Source organism: Neodiprion lecontei, chromosome 7 (assembly GCF_021901455.1).
Source record: "Neodiprion lecontei isolate iyNeoLeco1 chromosome 7, iyNeoLeco1.1, whole genome shotgun sequence".
NCBI classification, from domain to species: domain Eukaryota; kingdom Metazoa; phylum Arthropoda; class Insecta; order Hymenoptera; family Diprionidae; genus Neodiprion; species Neodiprion lecontei.
In genome coordinates this window covers 2,330,482-2,353,468 of record NC_060266.1, presented here as the reverse complement: position 1 = coordinate 2,353,468, position 22,987 = coordinate 2,330,482, and the positions used below count along the sequence as shown (strand labels likewise).

At 30.1% G+C, this 22,987-nt stretch overlaps 2 long non-coding RNA genes across 2 annotated transcripts in view; one reads left to right on the top strand and one right to left on the bottom strand.

Moving 5' to 3' along the window:
* LOC124295276 overlaps positions 1–22,987 on the top strand; it is a 214,209-nt gene that overhangs the window by 57,163 nt on the left and 134,059 nt on the right. The gene's annotated exons all lie outside the window — the stretch shown is intronic.
* Positions 4,802–18,319, bottom strand: LOC124295277. Its single transcript, XR_006905175.1, has 3 exons — positions 18,309–18,319; positions 17,168–17,173; positions 4,802–6,424 (listed from the first exon to the last, which is right to left on the bottom strand). It is a non-coding gene; the product is annotated as an uncharacterized LOC124295277 (long non-coding RNA).

The following is a 22,987-nucleotide window of genomic DNA, read 5'->3' as shown; positions in this document are numbered from 1 at the left end:
ATATATTTATAATATATAAAATACACGCGGAACATGTTTATGCAATTACGCATGTTATAATTCATAATACACAGATTTTTGTATCTCAGTATTTTTTTGGGGGTTGGGGGTAGGGGGGGGGGGGGGGGATTTTTAGTCCCTTTAAATTTTACGAGCAAATTTTTTCGTGATCGTATTTTCTTCCGAATGGTTTTTTGTGTGCGCGTATATGTGTGTGTGTGTGTGTGTGTTCAATGTGGTCGTGTGCGGGTGTTACATATTTATAATAAAGTAGCAATATATAGTATGTACTTGCAGATTGTAATAATAATGCGTGTTTTTTTTTTTTTTTTCTCGCGAATCAGAATGGTTGTTTTTTTTTGTTTTGTTTTTTTTTTTTTTTTTTTTCTTCTTCATCGTCAATTCTTACTTATATCTTGTCCATTCTCGATCTACAATATAATTGTTATTTTGTTTCACATAATTCATTATAACACATCGTGATAATACAATATTATGTTTCCTGCTGCATAAGATAGTGTTACAATAATGTGTGTCGTATATATATTATACGTTATACAATGATAATAATAATAATAACAAATTGTCTGTAGGTTATTATGATAATAATAATAACATTATTATAAGTTATGATTTCACAGAGAAATAAGATGAGGAAAAACAAATTAATGGTTTTCCGCTTTGCGAACGCGAATGTTTTTTTTTTTTTTTTGACTCTTGTTTCGTATCAATCGCATTACAATTTGTTTTAACCTCATTTCAATTATGCATTCATTATCTTCGTTTATCACTATTATAGGTAATAATAATAATGTATATTAATAAGTATGTAAGACAAGTATAGGGTTTCATTATTTTCTTTCTTACTATTCTTGTTTGTTATTTCTTTTTCTTTTTCCATCCCCATCGTCATCTTTCATTCTTCTCCTTTGCATTCTCTTTCTATTCTGTTAATCCTTAATCAACTCATTTGCTTGCGTTTGTTTTATCTGCCTTCGTGTTCTCAATTTTGCAATTTTTAATTTTATTATTATTATTTGGTTATTCAATTTTGTTTTTCTTTATGTTTCTCAGTTGTTCCTTGTCGTCCTGTATGTTTATTTATACAACAACAAACTTGATAATCTGCGGCTGGCAAATCGAATATATTTCGTGTGTGTGTGTGTGTGTGTGCGTGCTTTCTCGTGTAGGCAAAAATTTTTTTTCCAACCAACTACGTACATATGTCAAGAAAACGTCAAATTTGCAACGTTAATGAAAATCAAAAACGAAGAACAAGATCGAAAATAAAAAAGTAAATTGAATGAGAAAAAAAAAAAAAAATGCTCAACAAAGAATATTTGGATAGTCGAAGGAAGAAGTTTTCTAAACGAAATAAAAAACTTTTTTTTCTTAAGTAATCAACTACCGGGATGTTTAAAAAGTTTAGAAAAAAAACGAACGAGTGCGTATTTTTGCGTACGTACGTGCGTGTTTAATGTTTGCGTGATGTGGTTACGGTACGTTTAGGGGACAGTCGTCGGTGTGTATTATTTATTTATTTAAATATCGAAATATTCTCCCTCTTTCTCCGCCCTAAGGTCTTGCCGGTGAATTGTTTTTTTTTTTCTTTCTCGTTTTTTTTCTAAGGGGGGTTGGGGGGGGGGGGTGGGGGATACAATCGAAATGGACACGGTATCGTTCTTGGACGGAAGCCGAAATAAGCGTCCCGGAGTCTCTCCTCTTATTATTGGAATTTATGTACAAAATTTTACAACCTACTCATCGCGCAGTTCCATCGACATATAATTTATTACTTTATTTCTTTTCTTTTCTCCTTTTGTTTCAATTATTATTATCATTATTATTATTAATTTTATCCTCCCCCCGTAAGTAGTTAGTATTATCGTCGTAGAGTTAGTATTATTATTATTATTACTATTATTATTATTATTATTATTATTATTATTATTTCTCTCTCTCTCTCTCTCTCTCTCTCACGTTCTTCATTAAATTTATTTAATCAATTAATTAACCTTTGTTTATATAAACTTATTTTTCTTTTTGTTTCTTCCGTGAATTTAGTTAATTTTTTTTTGTTTCGTTTTGTTTTTGTTTTTTTTTTTTTTCTCTTTCATTTGTAATATATATATATGCATATATAGTGTGTATAGACGAAATAGGACCTAGAAGTTATTAAAATTTTTCATTCTTCACTTTGTTCTTTTTTTTCTCTTATACTTTTGTACACTATATACTAACGACACCTAAACATTTAATTTCCACTCACGTTTTTCCCTCGATTAAATTTTCACACGTACGTATATATATATATATATATATATATATATATATATATATATATATATATATATATATATATATATATATATATATATATATATATATATATATATATATATATATATATATATATATATATATAATCACGTATCGCTATTATATGATCAGTAGGTAATAGTTTATTTTTAGTAATTAATGAAAATTTTGCCGTACAATCGTTATTATTTATTGTTTATTATCATTATCAGTATGATTATTATTGTTGTTTATTATTTATTATTCATCAATTATTATTATTATATCGTGGGTGAAATTTTCATCTTTTATTTTTTCGTTTTTTTTCCATTTTTTTTTTTTCCTGCAGTAGTAGGAGTAGTTTTAGTATTAGTAGTAATAGCAGTAGCAGTAGCAGTAGCAGCGGTAGTAGTAGTGGTGGTTTTATTTTTTTTACCCTCTCCCTCTCTCCCTTTTCTTTTTCACCCCCTCATTCCTCTCTCGAATCCATACCGTTCTTGATCTGTAACACTGTTCTCATTCGGTTTTGATACCGACGATTCCACATCTCGATTAAAATTTTTTCACATCACTGCCACTCCTGCTGCTGGCTGCTGCTTCTGCTTTCTGCTTCGTCATATTCTTTATTTATTTATAGAAATATGCTTACAAAAATATAATTTCGCGAGACTCGCGGAAGCGATTCGCGAATCGTCGCAGAACGACACCCGGTTATTTATTATACACGAAATTTCCGAAAAGCGCACGTTTTTTTTTAAACCCCCGTAATGACTTATTTTCGAAACCGTTCGCGCGTCGCGGACGCGTTAATATATATTTTTACGTTATTTTTTTTTTGCGTTTTTTTTTTTTTTACTTTTCTACCACCACTTTTTCCAAAATTTTGTTTCAATCATTCAATATTATTCTTCACCTTAATCTCCCTCTCCTTGACTATAACAATAATAATCGTAATAATTATAGTATCTATTTATTAATCACGGCAAGACCTTTCGCGGTGAAATGTAATTTTGATCACCATAAAATTTATTTATTCTTAGCGCGCCAAAAATGTTTTTTTTTTTTTTTTTTCAATTTTCTCTTTGTTTTCTGAGTATCCCTATTATTCCCTCCCTCTTTCTCTCCCTTTTTGACTCTCCGTTTATCTCTCATTTCTCTCTTTGGTGTTTCGTAAATTTTATCTAGCCTACGGTAGCAATTTTTTTTACAGTGATACCAAATATAACGAAATATATATATATATATATATATTTATATATGTGTATATATATACATATATATTTATTATTATTATTATTATTATTATTATTCAATTTAGTTTTCTTTCTTCTTTCTCTCTCTCTCTCTCTCTCTCTCTCTCTCTCTCTCTCTCTCTCTCTCTCTCTCTCTCTCTCTCGCTCTCTCTCTCTCTCTCTCTCTCTCTCTCTTTCTTTCATCACTCACACCGCGACAACCCCTGCACGATAATTTAGATTTAGGATTAAAAAATTTTTTCGTTTAATCAATTTAGCGTGTGCGAATTCCAAATATACATATATATATATATATATATATATATAATTTTTTTTTCTTTCTCTACTTCTCTCTCTCTTTCTCTTTTTCTCTTAATCTCTTATATGCCAAATACATATATGTCTCAAAATTGTGTACAACTGATAAATTTATTATATTATTCGCATCATCATCGTTATCGTAGTTTTCGTCATCACCATCGTCATTACATTATATTATCGTCATGTACAATATATATAATAATAATAATAATTATGTAATCCTCCCCCTATCCCCCCTCATTCCTCTCTTCCTTCTCATCTCGATCGCCTTGTTTTATTTCAATTTTTCGTTCGCTACTCGTTATTCTCTTCTTTTCTCTTCATTTCCTTTTCTCTCAATTCATTTTTACGTTTCTCCCACACGCTTACTTCTATACTCTTATCGTTTAAACATTTCACGCTCACGTACAACCCTATAATATTATACATCATATACCGTGTACATGCACATGTATATGTACATGTATTACATACATAATACATGTATGCATAGTTTCGTTCGTGCTAACAGTAATAATAATAATAATAATCATAACAACGAAACAATCGAAAAGTAATTCGTATAAGTTAAAATATGAATGTATCGTATGGTAATTGTTTTTATTATCAATTTCATTTCACCTGAAATTTATACACATACATATACATTTGCGTGCCTGTATTATGTGTAACAATTTGTCGTGTATTATTTACGAAAACACAATAATTGTATCATCATATCGTTATGTTTAGTCTTTATACGTACATATAATATTATAGTATATTTCGTACCGGCGTTTGATGTTTGCAGTATTCGCAATACGTCGTGATGTTATTTTCGAAAGTATGTTTAACAAAACGCTGTAGTCGAAAATAAAAAAAAAAATAAAAAAAACCGGAAAAGGAAAAGAGAAGAAGGAATAACGAACAAGAAAAAAAAAAAGAAAAGGAAACGGTTATTCCGCCACACATTATTCGTTAGTTCAATCTTTCTTCTTCTTCTAACTTATGGTTTTTATTTTTGTTTGTTTTTTTTTTGGTTTTTTTTTTGTCTTTTGTTTTCACACATCAATATACACACCTACGTCTCCGTAATCGAAGTAATTTGTACTTGTAGCCATATATTTTAAATATTATCGTTAATAGTATTACTATTGTTATTGTTATTATTATTATTATTATTATTATTAAATTTTTTTTTCCATCATCTGATTTTTTTTTGTCTTTTGCTTTTTTCTTTTTCTACACGCGTTCAGCAGCAATTGCGGCGGCCCGAGCAAATCTTATAATAACCTCTCATTTTTTTTTTCACGAGGCCGTTCGGTGTTTTCTTTTTTTTTCATATTTTTTCTTTTCTTTTACTACCTTACTTTTGTTCATCGAATTTCAAATTTCTTATATTACTCGTTAATTGTATATATTATATATATATATATACATATATATATATATATCGTCGTTCGATATGAATAGTGAATATATCCTAAATTTAATGATAATATATTGTAACAATAATTCCTCGCGATACATTTTACAAAATTTGACTCGTCGAAAATTTTCAATTTACTTTAATTTCTTACATTTTAAAAATTTTCTTAAACTTTTTGTCCCCACTACCCAACAGTCGAAATTTATAGAATATGTATTATACCTAAATGCCAAAAATATTTTTATTTTTTTTTTTGTGCGATAGATCCGGTGCAATTATATCTCACATATATGCCAAAATGTAGATTGCACATTCGAAGGATTTATATTATTATACATAATTTATACCGCGGGAAATGACGAACGAAAATAAATTTTTTCAACAAACTAACGACGTGACGATCATGAATGTTATACAATATGATGAAAATATATAATTCAAAATATAATCATGACATTAATAATAATTATTACAATAATCACGACAAAGTCTATGGAAATACCTATATATATATATACACATATATATGTATGTATCATTTTTTTTCCTTCATCATTTTTCAGGGTAATTTTGGAGGCGGTTTTTTTTTTTTCTTGTAATTTTTTTCTTCTCTCACGCTCTCTTATCTCTTTTCTATTTTTTGTTCCAACTTGCAGAGAGTCGTTAATTTTTTTAAACGTTCGAACGCCGCGCGCAGTCACCAATAGCTACTTGAGTATGTATTATTAATAATTATCACTCAGACGCCGCGTTTAATCAATTTTCGGACAAGAATTTTCCCTTTTTTTTTCACCACCAGCGTGATTTCGTCGTTTCTTTTTTTCCCCCTTTAAAATTCATTAATACCTCAGGATCTCTCCCCCCCTGTCACCCTGAAACTTACGTGATTACAACAATTTTTCGTTAGTTGATTAATTAATTTCTTATACTCATCTTAACGTCTTAATAGAGGTGTATGCATATCGTATGCACGAGATCCTTACTTATCGTTAGATATTATAGCCTCCGAAAATTGTCGTTAAAAAAAATGTATTCTCGTTTCCTTCACTCCGTCGTTTCGTTTTCCTTTACCATCATTTTGGTTAAATTTAATTTCACCTAAAACGTGTATCGTCTCGTCGTTCGATTTTTGAAAAATTTCTTTCCCTATGCCTCTTTCGTTATCCTTCACTTGAAATTATCATTATTATCATATAATACTATGATAACATACCCAAAGATAATTATGTATATATTATTATTATTTTATGTGTCTATCGTGTTTTTTTTTTTTGTTTTTTTTTTGTTTTTTTTTTTAATATTTCCGTGTCACGTGTGTATACTAAGCTTATCATTATCATTATTAGTTTTATTATCATTTAATATTAAAACACCTTAAATCGTACGCAATTTAGGTATTGTTACACACAATTTTTCGCACCCGTTGGACGGGGTCTGCACACTGGTGACCGCGCGTCTCTCATCATACATTATACGTTATGGTATATACTTCCAATTTACAGATTATACCTATGTACCTAAATACAATCGTCATTGTTTTTCGTTTTTTTTTTTTTTTTTTTTATTTCGATAATACGATAATTTCTTGTTTTTCTTTTTTTACGCCTTTATTCTTTTTTCCAATAATTCCATTTGTCGTTTTATCGTTTTTCATTTCCCTTGACAATTTTTTTTTTTTCTATTTCAAATGTTTCTCCCTGCTTTGGATCCAAATTTTTATTTTTCCCTTCACTAATTTTTGTTTTTTATTTTTCTTTTCCCTCTCTTCTTTACGTTCGAAGCCTCGTTAATTTTCAATTCGTTAATTATCGTTCATCTACGACGCACGTTTACAGTAATTCACCGTATATGCATGTATACACAATTGTGTTGTATATATATACTCGTAGCCTTACATTCGTTATTACCTTTTTTTTTTGTATCGAATCGCGATATTTTGCAGGGTATATAATGTAACGCACAACGCGTATCACCAGCTGCGATGCGCGTAAATTATTCGCTCGTATTTGTTGGTGGTGGTGGTTTTTTTTTTATTTATTTATTTATTTTGTTGTTGTTGTTGTTGTTGTTGTTGTTGTTTTTTCTCCGAATCATTCCTCCTACCTTATTCTCGCATATGATTAATCGTTATACAACAATGATTAACTATATATACGTATATACTTACATATGTACGTATACTCGTATATCAGCATACTTATACCTACATATTTATTATATGGCTCTACGGATGCTCGGTTGTACTGTAAATGAAAAATTTCATAAATTGTTTGCATGTTCTTTCCTTTGCTAGTTTCTGTTCGGTGTTGAAGAAAGAGAAAACCAATTTTCCTTTATTTATTTATTTATTTTTTTTTTGTTCCTCCATTTTCTACTCTTCGGTTCTATTTCTGAGACTCTGCGCAAAGTGCCCGCTGTGTAACGTACCGTCGTAAGTGACATTGATTTTCACCAATGGACAATCGTTTCCGTAAATGTTACCTCATCGATCGGGAAGTTACTCAGAGGCGTTTTGTACGTATACGTATATACATATATATATATACATATATGCGACAATTTTATATTGTTCAATCCGCGAGCACGTATATATATATATATATATATATACGTTCGCCGTATCGTTCCTAATTGTAATTATTATTATTACTATTGTTACCGTTACATACGGTGGTATTGTGAATTTGAGAAAAGAAAAAAAAAAGAAATATCTGCTTCGTACTGGTTTTTTTTTTTTATGCGTATGTGTGCGTGTGTGTGTGGGGGGAGTTTTTTCTTTCTTTTGCTACGTGTCTTTTTTATTAAAAATCTTTGTTGTTTAATCGCGGTTGGCGTCTCATGGTTTCACCTTTCTGCTGTCTTTGTTGTTGCTGGTTTTTTTTTTTTTTATTATTATTTATTTTTGAGAGGGTTCACTGCTCGTTGATTGACGTAATGAGCTTTGATTGAAAATTTCACTGATTTCTCATTCTAATTATCGTACTTCATTGTTGTAATACAGTGTAATTAAAATATAGCAATACTAATATCGGTTCGTGTGCGCACGTGCGTGTAATATGTTTTATATATATATATAGTTCGTGTAATAAATGTATGCAATATTGCGATGACATTGCGGGGAAACGAGGACCAGTCTTATTTTGCACGCCGTATGCCGTATAAATTATACATTTTTATAAATGTTATTACATATACTGACACGGTTCATATCGCGCGTTATTTCTGTAACATGAAAAAAAATATATATATATATGTATACGTATGTATGTATTGTATAATATATTGTTTGTAATATGTACACGAATCAATTGCAGTAAGATTGCATCGATTCGTTACGTGCTGCTCATCTGTAAATTAACCCGATAACAATTTAATAATTATCCTGGACAAAAAAAAAAAAGAAACAAAAAGAAGAAAAATAAAAATTATCCAAGAGAAAAAAAAAAATTACCGTCATCACAACAATAACGATAATAATAGTACTGCATTCGTGTATTGATGAGAATCAGATTTTTTCACTCTCCCCAAATAGGAATGTTTTTTTTTTTTTTTTTTTTTTTTTTTTTTTAATTTTATTTCTCCCTCCTTTTTTTTCGCAACAACATTTCGCGAAAGTCAACAAACTCGATGAAATTATCGATCACACATTATAATATATATTGCACTGTCCCGAATTTGATTAATTATATTATTATAGGATCCGTCGGCTGTTGTATCATAGTACGTATAATAATCGAGGGGTTTTCCTTTTTTTTTTTTCTCACAACATATCTTGATTATTCGCAAGGTGTAGCGATTTTTTTGATGACTTTTATCATTTGTCGTGAATATTATCGTCTCGCGTAAGAAAGTCCCCTTGAAAAAAAAACTTCCCTAATTAAACAGGAAGTTACACAGTGCCAACTCTGCATTGTGTTATAATATATGTATAATTACGTATAATAATATACATGCGTTTGTGAATCGTGAAAACTTTCATCGAGTTTCTTTTTTTATCGTTATTCGCAAATGAAATTGAAGCTCGTGGAAGCCAACCGCGAGTATTTCGGTTTAAACTAATGCGTTTTGATTGATTCGATTTCTTTGTTGCCGCTGTTGTTGTTATTTATTTATTTTTTTTGTTTTTTTTTCGTTTGTATTCATTTTTAATCTATTTTAAATTATTGTTGTTTTTTTATTTATTTTTTAAACCATTCTTCCTGTTTGACGTGTGTTTCAAGCTGTTATTGTTATTGTGATGATAATTATAATATATATAAAGAATATTTCGTAATGGATTGTTGCCTATACATTTATATTTATTTATAATATGTATGTGTTTAATACGTGTCACTTTCGACTTCTCATTCTTTCGCCTGCAGTCATACGTATACGTGTATTTTAATCATGTTTAATCGTTAAATATGTATACCTATATATGCATATATTAATACAATGGTATTACAAATATGTCGAAAATAACGGATAGCACAACATGTTTTACGGTTTTTGTTTCTCACGCTGCGATTTGGTTTTTATTATTTTCTTTTCTTCGTCTGGGAACAGGGATCGAAAGGGAAGATTTTCCTTCCTTCACTTATTTCCGTAATCTTTTTGTATTTGAAAGAAAAGAATAATCAATTTCCTTCTCTGCTTTACTTCCATTTTTTTTTTTTTTTCTTGTTGTCGGTTTATACGTCGAATTTGAATTTAGATTCGTGATCATTATTTATACCACCTCGCGGACAGTATTCATTTATTCGCAGTTATCTGCAATAAGAAGTGACTAAAATTGATAACCTTTGTGCTGAGAATTTCGATTCTTTTGTTCGGCGTATGAAAATTTTGAATCGGTACAAGTTACAAAAAAATACCAAATTCAAAATTTTACCTGCCACGTGAAAGTTTTTTTGGTTTTCTTTATTATTCTCATCACTTTCGGATTTCGAAGTTTATTACCTCTGTCTGACGTACTTTTTTTTTGTTTTTTTTTTTTTGCTCTTTTCTAGTTTTTACGTATTTGTTTCGATTTTTGCCCGCAAGGTGATCGAAACGAAGAATAATGAAAACAAACGATCACAGAATAATCTTTACTTTCTTGATTGGCAGAGAACGAAAATCAGATTTTCGAGGTAGAATAGAAAATAAAAAAAAAAATGTCGAACCAAAATACGCCGAAATAGTAACAACGACGGTTTAAGTACTATATATTATATATAACATAGGTACATTGTTACAGATATACACATGGTCTCCCCCACACGTTTGAGGTCGCACGATATATTGTTTGTTTATGTAATGCATTAAAATTCTAATATTATATTGTGTATTACGGAGAAAATAATAATAACAATTATCAATCGGTTCGTTGAAACGTTGTAATATATATATATTACTGCAGGCATGATATTAATTGATTTATTATTGTATTCATTGTTACGTATAATTGTACGCGTTCCGTTTCTGTACCGTAGTTTTTTTTTTTTTTTCTTCTATTCTTCTCGCGTTTGTTGTTTTTATTGCTGTTGTTGTTGCTGTTGTTGTTGCTGTTGTTGTTGTCGTCGTAGTAATTTGCGTATCTGTGTGTGTGAGCATGCGTGTGCTTATGAGATACCGTTGACGGTCCATTAATGATGCGCAGTTTAACACATACATAGATTTGGCATGAGAATCGTATATATATATATATATACTGTTACGACTGCACGACGCGTGGTTAATCGGTTTTTCCAATTGTCATTAATCGATGAATCGTCGGTGAGAATGTTAAAAAAAAAAAAACGAAAAAAGTAAAAACGATTGCTTCTTCTTCGCGTCCTTACTGGCAATGGAACGAAATTTGAGACGAGAAAAAAAAAAAAAAAAAAATCAAACAAAACTGAGAACAAATTTACACATGGTTTCTACGGTTTTCACGGTTTTTTCGGTTTACATGTTCTACTCTATTATTACATATGGGTATTATTACATGCGGTATTGTTATATGATTTGCGTGTGTGTCGAATAGTAGATAAGTGGATAAGGTATAAGGTAATTGTTATATAATAAAAATCGGTTTCTGTTCTTGACACAATATTAAATTATCGTTACTATCATTATTATTGTTATTGTTATCATTATTATTATTGGGTTTTTTTTGTTTTTTGTTTTTTTTTTTTTTTGTTGCCTTTCATTACCATTAGTATTGTTATTTTTATTATTATCATTGTATTGTTATTATATACGTGTCTGTTGATAGATAATATTGATAATCATTACAAGTTACACGGCGCTTCTTTATTGTTGCATATTACACGTTTCTCTGGATTTTCTTTCGTTCGTTTTATGGATTTATCTTCGTTTGATGTAGGTTTTCTTTTTTTTTATTCTTATTCAATGTTTCTTCGTCATTGTCATTTTACGGATGTATCGTGACGTTGTATGTACGTCAAGTCGTTTCCCTCGTTACACATTGTTCGTGAGTGATAAGTTGCACGGATCGGATCGGTTTATTTGTTTCATCGATTTTTCTTCATCCGTTAGTTGTTTCCATTCGTTGACTTTTTCCCGACATTCCTCTTGTCTCTCGTCAATTATCGCGTTTCTATTGTTTCCTGTACGGCGTGATATAATAATAATAATAATAATAATAAAATAATAATAATAATAATAATAATAATATAAAGAGTATTTGTCGACACACATTAATTCACGGTTTATAATCCAATCGTACTGTATGTAGGTATAGATAGTTAATTATATCGTAAGTTACAATGCATACGTATATTCAATGCGGTATATATATATATATCATGTATACGAGGTACTGTAATAATAATCAAATAATCAACTAATCATTTTACAATGTTACATTATATGTATACTGTTTGCTGCGTGATAGTAATTCAACTGAAATAACATTCTTTACGAATATTATTAGGTATATATATGTATATACATATATACATATATATATCATCGTTATCGTTACTGTTATTATTGTTATCGTTTATTATAATGGTAATATTATGCAAGTTGTTCGAATGATCAGTGTGTCTGTGTGTTTTTTCGGTTTCTCTTTTATTTCCGGTTTCTTCGCTCACTCTAGTTTGGTATTGACAGTTGTTTGTTTTTTCCTTCTTCTTCTTCTTCTTTTTCTTATTATTATTATTATTATTATTATTATTTTTATTATTATTGTTCATCTTCATCGTCGCTAAAACATAAATAATGTACCTTTGCAGACGTACCCATATAGCTTTTCCAATGTTGTGTCGTAAATATCATTCGTCATACGTTACACGCGACATGGTATTATTAATTATACTATGTGCATTATATGTACTTGTATTTAATTCATTATCATCATTATTCTTATTCTTATTATTCTTATAATTATTGTTATTATTATTAATACTACTGTTATTCTGTCGATGGGTATTATTTTTATTATAATGCGGCGGGGATTCCATTACTATTGTTACTCGTTTATTACTCGTGTTATTTTTGGTTTTTTCAAATTTTTCCTTCTTTAATTGTTTTTTTTTTTTTCTTTTCTCTTCTCCTTCTTTGCTGTTCGAACCGGGTTATTTTTTTTTTTTTTTTTCTCTCTTCGGGGTGAGATTATCAGCGGGAGAGACCATAGTACGCATACCTATATATAATACAATCACTTATACGTATCGTCTATAATAATAACAATAATAATAATCATCATCGTCGTCGTCATAGTCATTGCATAATCGATAAATATACATATATTATATATGCGTCGGTGTGTTATAAGCAGCGTTCCGAACTCCTTGCCTGAACCAAAAAAATTGTTCTCGGGTTGGTTTTTTTTTTTTTTTTTTATCATTCTCCCCATTTCGTTCCGACTGGTTTGGAGACTTGTTCATTATGTACATATACTTTTTTTTTTGCTTCGGGGGATGGGGTGATGTTTATCTTTGTTTTTTTTTTTCTTTTGCTAATTAGTATATTGTTACTGTTTTTGCACGCGTGTTTGCGTTGTTTCTGTTATAGCGACATTTTAACTGCTGCCGTGCGTGTATATATATACGTATAATGTGTGTGTGTGCGTATTTTCATTCCTTCATTCCAAGCGTTTCATTTTCATCATAGGCGTGAAACCTTTAACGAACGTGTCCCCCGGAGGTTGACGATATTTTAACTGCCTAACATAATTCGATCATCGTGTCACGTACACCTAACGTAAATTTACTCGGACGAGCGACCGGGTGTTGCAGAGTTCTAAAATCCATTCGAGTTTGACGAGCGAAAGAAAAAAAAAAAACAAAAAAAAAAAAAAAAAAATTAACGAAGGGTGGAAAAACTGATCGATACCTGTAATATTTGATACAATAACGATGATTTTAAGGGGTTGAAAAATTTACCGTTTCAGTATCGATCAGTGTGAAGAAATTTTTATGCGGTTACCTTATTAATACAATATACTTAGAAATGGGACTTTGAAACGTAAAGTTTTTCCTACATTTTTTACGATTTGAGAAATAGTTTTTGCTGCACCTGCCCTTCTTATTTTCGAAACGAAAAATTCTTTCACCACCACCTTTCGATGTTTCGCGTATTATTCCCTTCACTATCTCATCGAATTGACAATAATTCACACGATCGATCTCGTGTAAAGAAAATGTCGAAAAAAACCGTCAACAACAACAAAAAAAAAAAAAAATACTTTTTCAAATTCACGGAAAAGAAAAAGCTTGGAATCGAATACTGTGCGTGATTTTGTTGGTTTTTCGTGTATATGACGATGAATTATTGAGTGTAATTTACGTTTTTCTCTTCTCTTAGCGATGAGGGGTTGGGGCGGGGGGCGGGGGGTGTTGGGGGTGGAATTCCGGTTAAAAAAAAAAAATTTTACGGTCAGCTCGCAAGCGCCAGACAGGCTTTGGGTGGGCGTTTCGGTCTATGTCGGGCCCCTTTGTATAATTTTAGTATTTTTTTTCGTATAAAATCAACACTGAAGGCACATTCTATCGGACGAGTCGGCCCAGTGTGTGCTGTGAGTGAGAATATATGGCGTGGGACCCAAGCGAGGTTCGACCGGGTGCCCCTCGCGCGGGGGGCCTTATGCACCCCCCGCGAATTGACGAGGGGCAGAGATTTTCGTTGAGAAACGACAAACGGACTCCCGGCCGGGTCCCACGCAGGATTATTAACTGCATCTTCGTATATATTGTGGCTGTATTTCTTTTGTATTCGGCTTCATTTTTTTTTCTTCTTTCTTTTTTTTTTTTTTTTTTTTTTCTCTGTCGTCTTTCTATTGCATCGGGTTTTGGGGGGTTGGTTTTGCATTTTTTCCGCTTCACAAAAAAACGTCGAAATGGCTATTTCAAAATTGAGAGCCGGTCTGACGCTCGCGTCCGTTTTTCTTTTTTTTTTTTGTAAATTTGTCTTCGTTCTTTCGTTACGTCTTTGTGTGAAATTTTTTTTTTTGTTTTTTTGTTTTCTTACAATTCACGCGAAGTTAGAATGAAATGGAAAGAAAAAAAGCATATCAACTTTTCATTCTCTATAATTATAAATTTCATATTATATTATATAAGTATGGTTTGATTTTTTTTATTTTATTTTTTTTTCCTCTCTCTTTCTTTTCATCTTCTCTTCTCCTTTTTTATTCTCTCTCTCTCTCTCTCTCTTGTAACTCTAATATACACATACGACCGTGTTTTCTTTTTTTCTCCATGTTTCCCTTTTCTTTCTCTCTTTCTCCTTCGCTTTCGGTTCGCCCCCTCTCTCTCTTTCTATCTATCTATCTCTTGCTTTATACTGGCACACGTATCGTACTTAACGGGAGGTAGATTTTTACATACAATAATATACTCATATATCATATACGTGTGCAAGGTGTGTTTTCACGTGTGTGTGTGTGTGTGTGTGTGTGTGTGAATACATGCACATTGGTTAATTTACTTGTTAACTTTTATCCCAATTTTCTACCTCTTGAATTGGCTAAACTGGAAAATTCTTTACTTTTCTATCGCTGTTTTTAATTTTTTTCTCTCCCGGTTGTTCTACGGAAACGGAAACCGATGCCAAGTTTTTCTTTCCTTCTCTATCGTTTTGTTTTTACCGCAGTTTTTTGGCACGGCCATTTCTCGTTTCAAGATCGCTCGGCATTTAGTAAAACCGTTTTCTTTTCCGTTGCTACAATTTTAATCCTGTAATCCTGTAATCACGATTTTTGTCTACCCGCAGCCCCGTGAGCGATCTTATAACGAGAGACGGAGAGCAAATTTATACATCATCTCAGATTGCAAAATCATTTTTCGATTCTTACTGTCTTTCGGACGATAATGGATTTATCTCTCTCTCTCTCTCTCTCTCTCTCTCATTCAGCCTTTTTTTTTTTTTTATTCGTTTCTCACTTTCCCTTTCTTTCTGTTTTGCCAAGAGGGAAACCAGAGGCTTGGAATCGGGCGAGTGTTGGGGCAGTAAAGGGGGGGGGGGGGATTTTTTTTTCTTTCCTTCAGATCTACGCGCTGCTATATACGTAATACTGTCTTCACTATTGTCTATTTATATTTAAATATATCTGCATCAATCGTCGTCGTTATCGTCGTTTTTTTTTTTTTCATCCGATTACGACAAGCTATAGCTGATTATACACTTGTAACAACTTATAATCGTTATACGATAATTCTATTTATGTGTTTATGCATAATATTGTGATTCTTGTAGGTTATACAATTAATTACCGACTAATCGATCGATCGACCGATTAACATTAGACGAACCGATAGTTTGAAAATGGGATTTGAAACTGATATAAAATGATGAGAGAAAAAGAAACAAAAAAAAAATCAACGTACAAAAAAAGAAGATAAACTTATTCTCAATCAGATATTGTCATCATTATTGTTATGATTATTATCATTTTTGTTACTGTCATTATTATTACTGCTGAAACTTGGTGGAGAGAAATAGAAAAAAAAATCAAAAAATCTTTTGAGAAATGATTAAAAACTTGATGATTGTTGCTCAATTTTTTTTTTTTCACTCCACTTTTTCTCCTCGGATCTCTAATTTTTTGTCTCCTAGTCTTGCAACGAAATTGTGAAATCAATTGCCGATGTGTTGAGAATTATTCTCCCTCTCATTTTTCTTCCTTACTTCGTGCAACGAAAATTTAATTCCGAAAAATGCGTGTTGTTGAACTTTATTTTTGGAATAGTAATAAAAATAAAAATAATAACAATAATAATAATAATAATGTTAACAATAACATGTACGTTTAAAAATGTACATAATGTGGCATCTGATTGTTTTTAGTTTTGCTCCGTTTTTTATTGTTATTTTTTTTTTTGGTTCTTTTACCTTGTCTAACACACGTGTGAAATGTACAAAGTATAATAATTGACTAGCTAAAAACTTAACTTATTGTAACAATAATATATATAGATATATACATATATTTATGGCGGATCATTTTTTTTTTTGGTTTTTTTTTCTTCTACTCAATATTTTCCTCCACTGTTCTTGCATCGTGTTTGGTTTCGTCTCCGTAATTAGATTCTCACACATGTTTTTCTTTTTCGCATACGTAAATGCCGATCGGAATCACGGATTTCTGCGCGGGAATAAACGGTTTTGAGTTTTTTTTTTTTTAATTTTGATTTTTCATTTACGCTTGAAATTTGTTTCGAATTAATTGCGTGTGATTTTTTTCTTCACCTTCGTTATCGTTTCGTTACTTTCTTCTGCTTTATTTTTCCACAGGTCAAGATTTGTCGGGTTCTTTTTTAATTTTTTTTTTTTTTCTTACTTCAAATTTCAAGATCTTCGCAAGCGTCGATTTGCACGATACGATCATTTTTAAATACGTTAACGTCAATTTCACGTCTGCATGTATATAATATATGGTATTTTGAGAGAGTTGGGAGAGAGCGAGACGACCAGCGAAAGAGAGTTATTTAAGCTATACCGAAGACTGCGTACACATTACAATAACGTTATTATAATAATGATAATAATAATAATAATAACAACAAGAATAATAATAATAATAATAATAATAATAATAATAGTAATAATAATAAAAACAGCGTCAATTACAATACAAATAACAGTAATAATAATACGATAATATTGATCATAGTAATAAATAATATATCAACAACGAACTTATTCCTATAGACGACTATTATCATCGTTTGAAAACATACAACTTTAATTATGTGTCACACAAGATAACTTTCGTACGGCAATTACCGTTATGTGTAAACAGCCGACGTTATATTTTGTAATAAGAAAAAGAAAGAACAAAGACAAGAAAAATTAAAAAAAAAAAAATCCTTCAATTCAAAAAACGAAAACTGTCAAAATGAATGAAATTGTGAAAGTACGGAAAAAAAAATGAAAAATGAGAAATCCAGTACAACGGGAGAACAAGGAACCGTGTACGATTGTTTTCGGTTTCTTTTTTTTTTTTTGTTTTTGCATTTTTTTTTGCCTTTTTTTCCCTTCGTCTTCTCTACAAATCAACGAACAATTGAATTACCTACGTGCTATACAAATATTAAAGAAATTACAGTGAGATATAATTGAAAAAAATCTTGCAACAAATTTACAACAATATTGTTATCATATTTAATCAATACAATCGAAGCTTTCAACGATATTGCAAATTATAAAACGCGTCTAACAAACACCTAGTACCTATATAAGTAATGACAGAGTTGCATGTGTATGTATATGTGTATATATATATATATATGTATATATATATATCGTTAGTTATGTACCACCATTTATTTGTTATTTCATCGTGTCTTTTCATTTTTTATGTTTAATTTTTTGGATCGGGGCGGGGGCGGAGGTGGGCAAAGAGCGGTTTTGGGTTACGTCTGACGGCAAACGGAGTTCCAAACGCCTTCCGTCATTCATTTTAAACAATACTCGTATCGATAATATAATTATTATATCTATAATAATATTTTATCCTAGTGTATACGTATAGGTATGTAAGTTATACTATACCCATAAAGCATACGGTGTATAAACATATCGTTGTATAATTTTTTCCATTCGATTATCCACAAATATGTTTATACGCCCGTTCACACGCACACGTATGTATAATTAATCTCCGAAGCGTTATATATTATATATATGTATATATATATATATTATATAACATGCATCGGAGAAACTACCCGCATTTTCAGACACGCGTATACAAATTATACATCTTACACGTCATTTTATTTAACTTATTACTATTCACTAATTTTCATATTCTTATATATATATATATATATATATAAGAATATGCACAAGTTTTTTTGTTTAGTTTTGTTTTATCTCCACCTCTTTGCATACCTTTCGTTTCTCTTATCCTTCGACATTGACAAAATTATTGAAATCACTCGTTTTACTAATGTTACGTGTATTAATAATAATTCCGATGCACGATCTGAGTGTTTTTTTTTTTTTCTTCTCGTTTCGTTTCCGTCTTCTTTTTCCTCCGTCTTCCTCCTCTTCTGATTCTTCATCTTCTTCTTAATTTTTTTTTTTTCACCTTATCTTCATCTTCATCACCATCTTCACTGACAGTGATTTTCGAATTTAATTGTTGCAATCGTTTCTGACAATGAGCCGCCTTATTTTCCCTAAAAACTACGCGTCTGCTTTAAAATCGCATTCAGGCTCAACTGCACACAATTAAACGGCTTACACGCTATAATCGATAATCAATATGCGCAGCTATTTATTATACGTAGGTGCATTATTCTAATCTTTAGTAATAATTATCAATGCTTATAGTTATCGATATTATTTTTTTCATTATTACAATTATTACTATCATTAATATTATAACTGTTATTACCGGATTAATAACGTTACGAGCCTGTTATCATTATAGTTGGAATCATTATGCCAATATTGTTGTCATCGTCATTTATTATTATGATTATTATTATTATTATCATTATTGTTATAAATATTATTAATATTACAGCCGCGTTCCCTAAACGCGTAATCGCAATCCAATCATATCAATCGATCAAACCATTATTTTATTACGTATTATATATAATTCATATACGTTATACGTTAATTTTACAGTGTCGTAATCATTATTATTATTATTATTATTATTATTATTATTATTATTAATACAAGCATTATCATTAGGTAAACATTATCGTTAGGTAGGTTTAATATGTATAGTTTATACTTGTTTTATTCATTTATTTTTATTCATATAATATATGTATATATACATATATATTATATATATAAATAAATTTAAGTATCATTAGGTTTCAATTATTACTAATTAATCATTATCATTATCAGTATTATTATTATTATTATTCTTATCGTTACTGCTACTATTATTAATATTATCATTAATAAATTTGAAGTGTGTTTCTAACATTCATGGAATTTGAAGCAAAACTTCGAAATTCAGGGTGAGGGAATCGTTTGTTTTGGGAGAAGGATTAGGTAATTTCTATACGTTATGGGGGGGGGGATGCCGAAAATATATTTGGGTTTCTTCTTTAATTTTTGTTTTTGGAATTGATCCTTCGGGGGGGGGTTCTTTTTTTTCTTTTTTTTTTTTTCTTTTATTTTTATTTATTTTAGTCAAGGGAAGAGACGGTTAGTAATTAATGTTTATCGCATTCGTCAGCGTATCAATAATCAATGATCGCACGATCGTCGTCGTCGTAATATCAATCGATGTCTGCGCTCTGCCGTGGCGCGCCGATTTATACGTGTATGGTAAATCTCTTTCTTTGCTATTCATGTATATGTATATATATATATCACTTATTTATTTTTAATCAATCTATGAGTTATACACGTAGTTGATTGCATGAAGAATTGGAAAAGAATTTTGCACGTATATATATATATGTGTATACATATTATATATATGCATATACATATGTGTATATTATATATTGTAATATACATGTTAGAATTAAAACAGCAAGGAAGTGATCTACGTCGATTATTACTATCACTATTATTATTATAACTATTATTATTGTTATTGTTATTGTTATTGTTATTGTTATTATTATTATTATTATTACTATTGTTATTATTGTTATCATCGATATTACTGTTATTCGATTACACAATTAATTATATCGATCAACGAACGATGCGTCTTTTAATTGAAGAAATTTCATTTAACGAGCGATCGATTATACAACGCATATACGCATGTACTGACATGTGTTATATACATACACAATCGTACATAATACACAGCTATCAGTTTGAAATATTCATGTGTGGATACGCCGGTTATTTATTTCGCTATTTTTCTCTGTTTTGTATTGTTTGTTTGTCTGTTTGGTTTTTTTTTTTTTTTTCCTTTTACTTTTGTTGTCCATTTTTATTTTTCACAGCTGTCGGATTAGATCGGTTGATTTTTGGTAGGTTTGTTCTTTTCCATTTTGTTTTATTTATTTATTCTATTTTCTCTTTATTCTTCCGTTCGTCTCTATCTGTTGGATTGTGCGCGAGGGGTTGAGGGAGCTGTTGTGTGTGCGTGTGGGTGTTTTTGTTCGTATAATATAATGAGAAGGGTAGGGAATTTTTGTTGAATGATTGAGGAAAAAGATTAATACGTACATTTAAACACTTTGGATCTACGCGTTACGTAATATACCTATATATAGAATCGAAATCATATTTTTTCATCGCTGATGTTGTTATCATTGGCGAAATAAAAATGATATATAATACGCTGTGACGTTTATGTATATGTATATATATATAACTGGCCAAAACGAGTAATATATATATATGTATATATATATACATATATATATACAACAATGCATGGACTTTGAGATACCGGGGTTTGTTTTTTACTTGATATAGATATATTTTTTAAAACGTTTTTTTTCCTATTTTATTTTGGGAGGGATAATTTTTATTTATTTTTTTTTACCAATACGTCAAATTATCGTAACATCAAAATTTAGATTAATCAATCCACGTTACGTGTAATAAACTTAATATTGCGAAACTCTTGATTAGATTGGAATGTTTGGATAACGTGGAAATAATTCTTTTCATATTAATTTTTTATTTATTTTTTTCGTAAATCGTAAATGTTTTCTTGTTTTTTTTTTTTTTTTTTTTTTTTTATGCTCTTCATTCCACAGCAACGTACGCTAATATGAATTTACATCGGTCAAGATTATCGTATGATTGATAGTTGAATTGCTGACTTTTTCCACCGCTGTTGAAAATCTGTATTTTTTTAATACGCACCTCGGTAACTCGTAGTCACATGTAATATCTACATAGTATAATATACATATATATACATATATGTATACATATATATCTATATGCACACAATAAATAATGCGGGAAATGTTTTTCTATTCCGTATAATTTGAAACTGGAGTGAAAATTTTCGTTTCTTCAACATTCATATCTCACGTAAACATCGGTTCGCCGTAAAGATATTTTCTATTGTTTCTTTTACTTTACTTTTATTGAATATTTTTACCGTTTTTCTCTCTCTCTCTTCTTAATTTTTGTCTTCTATATTAAGTTTCTGTTTTATGCCTAAACGTTTGTATTTGTTTTTATTAATTTCTTTTTTTTTTTTCAAATTTTCTACATTTTTCATCTCACTTAATTCGTAATTTTCACCCTCTTTACGCTTGTTACAATTTATATATTCATATTTAGAACGTTCGATGATTTGTGCTTTTAGTCAGTTGTTTACTTTTTATTAATTTTTTTTATTTTTTTTCATTTTTTCTTCATCTCTTCTCCTTCTTCAACTTTTATTTTATTTTTGCGAGGTTCGAGTTATATATTCGAAATGGTATTTTTCATAAAATTTCGTAAATTTCTTTTTCATCCCCATTTTTTTTTTTTTGTTAATCGAAAATCCGGCGCGGCAGCAGCAGCAGCAGCAGCGTTTCTTTTTTTTTTTTTTTGTTTTCTTTCTTCTATTGTTACGCGGTTAATATTACATTCAAAACTGTATTCACATCAAATGACAAATTGCACACTGGATCGTTAATCAGCGAATTTGATCACGCACGTTTTTTTTTTTTTTTTTTTTTTAAATTTTTTTTTTTGCTTTCACCCAAGTCTTCTCCGTGGAAATAGGAGAGGAATGGAGTTGGTTTATTGGTTTGTTTTTTGTTGGTTTGTTTTTTTTTTAACAGGAGGGATCAGAGGGAATTTTCTTTCTAAAGTTGAATCTTTTTTTTCTTTACCGTTTCAGCTCATTTTCGGGATCGATTTGTGGGTAATTAGCTTGCTGGAGTTGGCTCGACGCGTCGAATGGAAAATATATACTAAGGCCGATTTTGGTAAGAATACACGTTTCTGATCAACGTTAATTTTAATGTAAGGCGCAAACGTGAAAAATTGTACTTTTTTTTTCTCTCTCATTCTCTCATCCTCATTTGTAATTTTTTCTCTCCTACTCCTCCGCTTCGTCTTCTTCTCGTTTCGTCATTTTTTTTTTCATCGTTTTTTGTAATTTTTTTCGATTTTTTTTTTTTTTTCTTCTCTTTTGCTTTTAATTTTTCTCTTCTTCTCTTCGTCACCTTGCTCTTAATTCTTTCAATATATAATATATATATATGTATATGTAATTTTTTTTTTCTCCTCCATATTCTTATATATATATATATTCTTTTTCATTTTTTTTTTTTTTTTATTGTTTTTGTTTTTGCTTCTTCTTGCCGTGATGTGTCTTTTGGATATTTAATATTACGGGCCGAAAAATTTTTATAGAAACGAG